We start from the raw sequence: 7386 nt of genomic DNA, 5'->3' as shown, positions 1-7386 counted from the left end.
GACGTAGGGTAGGGGTACGAACTGGGTGGTGCACATCCGTGTAGCCAGAACGTGGAGGCTGTCAGTGGCTGTCCGCTCCCAGACTGTGTACCTGAGCGTAGTGGCCACTCGGCTCCTCTGCCCAGCCCACTCCAGCCTGCAGTGTTGCTGCTGTCACGCCAGCCGGTGATTTGATAGGCTTGTCGGGTTGCCATGGTGTTGACTTCTTGCCTCTGAGGAGCTGCCCAATGACTGGAGGTCTGGGATTAAAGCGGGAAGAGGCAGCGGCCACAGCGAATTTCAGCGGCAGCTGCAGCAGCTAGAAACGAGAAGCCAAGAGGACGAGGTCTTTAGACTGCGCTCCCCTCCCGCAGCCCGGACGGCCAGTGAGGGAGGAAGAAGAGAGGTGGGGGAGGTTGAAACGGTGACCACTCGAAGCCAGGAGATACAAGGGAGGGGTCTGAGACCCTCCCGGGAATAACTCATGAGCAATCTCCACGCGCTGAGAAGAAAAACCTTCCAGAATTCGTTATTATTCCCCCAAGACATTACCTGGCCGGGTGGTGGGACTGGGAGTAGGCGGTTGTTAAAAGGGGACTTAGGTGGGCGATACACCTCTCCCCCCCCCCATCCCACCCTTTATTTGGGCAGCGAGGCAGTTTGACAAATAAAGAGGCGCTGTACGGAGAACTTCAAATCGTGGAAAACTAACTTATTCCGAGGAGAGAAAGTGCAGTGAGACCGCAACCGAGTAAATGAAAATAGTTGCCTGGGCCGGCGGCCGGTGGGGGCGGCCCGGGAGAGGGGGGGAGGCAGAGGGGGGCATGTGCGAGGCACAACCCCAGACGGAAACTGTAAACTAGGAAATGAAAGGGAAAGAAACCGCTTCTGTTATAAATTAGTAGGTAGGTGAAGGTTACGCAAAGAAGAAAAGGGAAAGTAAAGCTGTTAAAAGAATAGAATAAAACCCCTGGGAGTTCAACTCAAAATCCAACCCCCCTCCCCCCACTCCCCAATCCAAGGGGAGTAGGAGGAGGAGAAAAAAGAGTGCATTCTGGTGTGATGAGAACTCTCTGGAATGTCTGGAGGAGAGGATAGAAGTGCGAGGGTAAGAAGACCCGGGTGCTAAATAATTGGCAGGGGAGAGAAATGGGGGAGGGGCGGGGTAGGAGAGAGCGATTCCGCGATTCACCGAAGGGACCTGGAGAGTCGGAAGAGGGGCATTCCAATGGCAGGGGGAGAGGTACAGAAGTTCAGAGCTGTAGCGCAGAGGAGGGAGCGACCAGAGTCAGCTGGAGAAGAGGAGGAAGAAGGTGTGTGCTGCGGAGGGGGGGCGTGGGAAGGCCACCGCCGTCAACTGCAAGGGGCAACTGCGAGGACAGAGAGCAGCGAGAGCAGAGAACCCGAGCGACTCGGGCGGTCGGCGAGAGCACCGCGGGGCAGCCCCCGCGAGTTAGGAGCCAGGTGCCGCACCGCCCGCGCCCCGGCTCGGGGCGATGCGGGGACTTTTCTGGCCAGGAGGAGAGCCGCTGGGTCAGCCTTCACGAGTCACCGCGAGTCCCAAACACACGCCTCACTAACTACTTTACAGCCACTTCCATTGATTTTCTTTAACAAATAAACAGAATACCCGTTACAGCAACACTTCCTCTTGCTGCAGCGAAAATGCCACGAGCTCTGATTGCTGCGTTTCTCTGGATAGCAGTTTTCACATCTCCAAAATAAATTATTTTCCCTCACTTGAAAGATCACATGTGTGATCACTTTCAGGTTTGGGGAGTCTAACCCTCGCCCCCTTCTCTATTTTGAGAATCGCCTTTTAGATTAAGTAGAAGACAGGTCCGGATACAAGTTTGTAAACCTGGTAGGGCTCGCTGACATTTGCATATTAATTTTTGCTAATAAGAAGTATCAATTTGGAAGGGAAACGCCGACGAAGAAAATGACTCCTTTGCAACCGCAGGGAAATTAACACCAGTCCGACAGCCACACCTAAGCGACTCCCCTAGAGTTATCTCTAAAAAACATTTCCCTTAAAAAGAAAAGTATTGTCAACTATACTTCAATTTAAAAAAATAAAGTCTTTATTTTAAAGTACCCCCCTTTAGAGCGGTTTCTGCTGGAGGTTCTAACATACATGTCAAAGGGTTGTTGAATTATTCATTATTGTAATTACTACCATCATTGTCATTATCCCTTTCCATGTGGAAATAATTTTATTATCGTAATTTGATATCTGAAGAATTTCCTGTTAGTCGTTTGATAATCATTTTTTTTTCTGCTGAAAAGAAAAGTTTTGTTTATAAATGAGATAGAGAAAATGTTTTAAATGCTTTGATGTTTGCTATAGATTTCCGTTTATCTAATCGATCGGAATGCCAATAAAATCGATTAAAGGTTTAGTGTTTTACAAACAACCATTTTGTGCCTTTTGATTTTATGTTCAGAATGATTTTAATAAAGCTAATGCTTTCTTTTAACATTCTCCCTTTAAAAAATCCAAACCTTTATCGTTTTTCCTTTTATTATTAGAAATTGTCAGTTAAAGTTCTTCTAATAGGAAAATAAAAAATATAAGCAATGGCTGCAATGGTTTAAATTTCATTCTCTTGTTGCTCAAGGTATTTAAATAGAGCCCTTTAAAATCTCTGTGAATTATATGCGATCATTCAGTGATTGCGGAATATTAAATTAAACTTAGATAAATCCGCATTGAAGGAGGCAGCACCCAATCCTGAATTTATTTCCCATTTTCTCTAACAGCATCACTGCGCTCCTCTCTTTGCAATGACAATGTGCCAAATCTGGGCATTTTGAAAACATTTTCCATATGCTTTAACAGGGGACTGATAGACAAAGAAGAAAAGGAGATGATCTTTTTGCTCTGAGGTATATTTTCTTTAACATTTTTCTCTTAGACTTTCACTAATAATCATTTTAAAGCAAAAGTTTGAAATCATTTAATTCTTTTTTTTTCTTTCACCTTTTTTTTTTTTCTTGCTATCTTGTAATTTATTCCTGAAGTGGAATTTTGGTTACAATATAATGTAAAGCTATCATTTCTGTACCTTGGCAAACAACATTTGTTTCAAAATCTTTGATTTAGTTTCTGCTAGCTGCCTTTTGTAATTGAAGATGGATTTAATTATACATTTTTGTAACTTAGATCAGATGGGCTGTTTGTTTGCTGCAGGATTTAATGGTGCTTTTGTGTCTAATATTTAGGGATGTTACATACAGAGGTGGTGGCTTTTCTTCAGTTATAAAGATCTGCACTTTTGTCTTGGAAATGTGGATGTTGAGATGAATGTATTGTCCTGTTTTCAAATAATTCTATTTGGTAGCCAGTGTTTAGTACATTGTCTAAACAGCACTGTTTTGACTAGATATAGATGTTTCAGGTTTAAAAAGATCACAACTTTATCATCTATTCAGTGAAATCTCAGTTCTTTCTTTTCCCACTTATCTATCTTTTCCCATCTGCGTCGTTGTCTCTTACAGCTATTCCCCAGATGAAATGTAAAATTTTTGTTGGATATGTTTGCTGGAAATATCTCCATGTGTTTTGAGAAGGGTGTGCTTGTGATCCTGGGTTTGGGGGCAGGCAGTGAGTATACTGGTGCTGAGGGAGGTGGGGGGTGTAGTGGTAAGTGATAAGGAGTCCTCATTAATTTGCATAAGAGCTGTTGAAGTGCTTGTGAAGTTGGTGAAGTGCTATTGTTTGGGGAGAGTCCCGCCTGATTTTGTTTATAAACACTGGGCTGGTTGCCTAGAGGGAAAGAAGGTCACAGCACTGTCTGAGCCCTGACCTCTGAAAGGCCAGAGGGTGTCTGACTTTTCCCTCCCCCTTCCCCCATCCCTTCTCTCCTCCCTTAATTCTTCCCTCCTCAGACCGTCTATAACTCCTCCCATTTTCCCCATTCCTGACCTTACCTGTGCCTAACTTTACATAATAATGACTGCACCCCCCACCCCAACACTTCAAAAGCAGGTCAGAACCTCCAGAGAAAAAAGGTAAAACATTTACTGCAAAGTAAAAACCAAAAACGGACTTTGGTTAGAAAGAGAAATATACAGAAATATGGAAGTACAGATTGAGACCGGGATCAAGATAGGGGCATTTAATGACAAAAAAAGACCACAAAGGAGATAAGAGCCAGGTTGGGGGAGGGGAGGGAATCATGGAACGACAGATTTTAACTGCCCACAAATGCTACACACACACACACACACACACACACACACACAGACACACACACACAGACACACTTAAAATGTCTTTCCTTTATGAATTTCATTTCATCTACCTCACTCTCACCATCAAAGACAGTGTCCATTCTGGGTGTTAGGTCATATTTTACCCCCCCCCCCTGTGAGTTCTCAAGAAAACTATACTTTTTTTTTTTTAATACTAATGAGATTTGGCACTCTTCCACATTATTTCTTGAATTATTTCACTGTAAATATGTTTGTGACACCTTCCCAAATAAGCCCTTCACTTTCCCATTCACTGACAAACTTCACGTCTCGCTTTTACACGCATACACACACACACACACACACACACACACACACACACAGAGCCCACCTCCCCACTCACAAAATGACAGACATTGGTATCAAGTTTAAGTGTGTTTGGAAAGGAGTTGCTGAGTTAAAAATGTTAGTTAACAGACTGCCTTTGTTAAATAGCCCCCGGGTGGAGAAGACCCAACAAAAAAAAAAAAAAAAGAAAAAAAAAAAGGAAGGAGGAGGGGGGCTGAGGATCTGAAAGTGTCTGTGGTGATATAAAGGGTTCCTAACACTGAAATCTTGTAATACCTCCTTTCAAACTGAGCTCATCTATAGACCCCGGATGCGCGGTCAAAAGACTGGGAACCTTTTCCCCTTGGGCTGGGGTTGGTCTAGAGCTGGCGGGACGTGAGGCAGAGGGAGGTGGGGTATTTGCTAGTGAACTGCTGAGGGCAGGGCGGGGAGACCGGGGGACAGACAGCGGAAGACTCCTTAAAGAGGCTGTAAAGCCCAGAGTGTCCACGTTATAGATTTGGTTAATAAAACCCGCCAAGGAAAAGTCTGGAAGTGGAAATTACCTTTTGTCTCAGTATTAATTACTCCTTGCCTCCGCCACTCAACACCTAACCACCTGGTGTCCCTTTTGGGTTCTCCTCCAGCTCGGGGCTCGGCGTCAGGGTCCGAGCGCCCCGGAGTGGGCTCGGCTCGGCTAGGGTGGCCCTGGAGTGTGGGAGAGGGTGTAGGGAAAGTTCTGGGTACTGCAGGGAAACCTCTGCTCCTTTCAATTTGTAATAAAAAGTAGCCAAACGTTCCTGGAGGGCAGCGGCGGGTTCGCGCAGAGTTTAGGGACAGTGGAATGGGGCGTGGGGGGGGGGGCAGGGTCAAAGGTTGACGGCAAGGGGTCCGCAGAGACCCGAGAGGAGCAGCTGGGTTTCCTGGAGCGAGGGGCGGAGGAGGAGGGCTCCAAGGGCCGCGGCGCAGCCCGGGCGAGCCGGGCCGATCGCGCCCTCGCCCCGGAGCAGCCCGCGGGCTGGGCTCGGGCTCGCCCGCCTCGCCGCGCCCCTGCCTGCGGCGCTGCGCTCCGCGCCTCTAGGCCCACCCCAAGCAGACCTGCCATCGCTTCTCCCCAGCTACCCTCCTCGCGCGGGCGCGCTCCGAGGCCGAGCCCTGGAGGAAACTCTTGACTCCTTGCTCGTCCCTCTCTGCCCCATCCCCTCAGCCCATTAACCCCCGACCCTCACCCCAGCTTCTCTTCTTAGGAAAGAGGTGAAAGAGGATGAGAAAGAGATGATTAAAAAGCACACACACACACACACACACACACACACACACACACACACAGCCTATGAGGGGAATACTCGCTAGCAGAAGGGATTGCAAAAGTGGGCGCTCCTCTTACAAATCCTCCTTCCTTTTGTTTTCTTACTTAGAATTCAATAACTGCCCCCCCCCCCACCGAGTGGCGGGGGGGGGGAGAGAGAAGAGAGATGTATTTTCCAAGAAAAGAGAGGGATAGGGACGTAGAGGAGAAATAGCCACCAAATTTTTAAAATGGTTTTCCTGATTTGACGCTTGGTGTTTTGACATTAATGACATTAATGTTATTGATGATGTTTCAGGGAGAAAAAGGCAAAAGAAATAAAGGAGAACTTGAAAACGAAATGATCATCATTTCCCTATTCTTCCATGCCAGAAATAGACCCCTTTCTTCACCTGAGCCTGAAACAGACTTATTGTTCTCAGGTGTTTCCTTCATCATACGCATTTACCCGTCTGAAATCGCAGGAAATGGTTTTTCCATCAGTGAGCTTGTACATGGAGCCCTCTCCCGCAAAGGGCTTGATCTTTTCTGATTTGAACCTGAAAGTCTCCCTGCCTTCATTTCCCCTCAGTCTTTTTAAAAGCCCCCACCCCCTTCCCCAACACACACCTCAAATAGTTTTTTAAAGCCAGAATTTTTGCTCTCTGGGGTGTTTTTCTGTAAACAGCAATGCTACATAAACACCTCCTTCACTTGCAAGTTACAGAGAATTAAAATTTTACCACCGTGGCCATGTATATTTCCTAAAGCACATGGATAAACTCAACTGAGGTGCAATCAGCACGCCAATGATACAGTTACTATGCAAAGGTAAGACTGTAAACAAAGTAACTTGAAAATCTTAGAAAGCCATACACTTTGAGCAGATTTCTTCCCTAGTAAGTTTAAAATAGAATGCAGTCTTTGGAGAGGTAGATGATTTTCTTTCTGTTAGCGTTTAGTAGCCCTGGTTTATACTATGCTAGTACATACATCGACTTCAGATTCCTAAGGTGGTGATTTGCTTTTTTTCTCTTAATAAAGACCATATCTAGGTTGTATTCTCTACTCCAAGCCTCTGGACTTTCATCGTAACCTTAGCCAGCTGTTGTAGGCATCTAGCTTTCCTGATTTGGGCCTAGGTCTGCTCTTTTGAGGACTATGCTTTTATCCTTCCAGGTGTCTTGTTTGGTTTTTAATGCCATTTGCATCAGTTGTAGGATTTTCCAAATGTTCCCTGATAACAGGAGGTTTCAGGCCCTGAAAGGTACATGTTTGCAGCCTCTGTTGTTCTTAGTGCTTCTGCGATAAACCTTCCTGTTGGTATTTGGTAGATCTGGTGCTTAAGGCCTAAGACAAGGTTTTGAAGCAGATCCTGGCGATCCAAAACTTCAAAGGCCTGTCAACTCAAAAGCAGCTAACGCCTCACCTGTCCAGGAACCTGGACATTGAAAGTATTTCCTGTTTTTAGCTTGTTTGGTTTGTTACTTTCACCTTCTCTAGAATTCCTATTTTTGAAATATTATATAGATAGTGTCTATTTGTGACCTGTGGTATAGCAGTGTATCAAGATACAATCTGAGTAGCAAGGAACT

At 45.8% G+C, this 7386-nt stretch overlaps 1 long non-coding RNA gene across 6 annotated transcripts in view; it reads right to left on the bottom strand.

Annotated features, from left to right (window-relative positions):
- The window catches only part of LOC121038100 (uncharacterized), a 45741-nt gene that overhangs the window by 34687 nt on the left and 3668 nt on the right, over positions 1-7386 (bottom strand). For all 6 annotated transcript variants that reach the window (XR_005794155.1, XR_005794154.1, XR_005794153.1 and 3 more), the window contains one exon: positions 92-298. This is a non-coding gene — a long non-coding RNA (uncharacterized LOC121038100). The remainder of the gene's footprint in view (positions 1-91; positions 299-7386) is intronic.

This window comes from Herpailurus yagouaroundi, unplaced genomic scaffold (assembly GCF_014898765.1).
Source record: "Herpailurus yagouaroundi ecotype Mexico unplaced genomic scaffold, PumYag 165, whole genome shotgun sequence".
NCBI classification, from domain to species: domain Eukaryota; kingdom Metazoa; phylum Chordata; class Mammalia; order Carnivora; family Felidae; genus Herpailurus; species Herpailurus yagouaroundi.
This window is presented reverse-complemented; position numbering and strand designations above follow the sequence as displayed.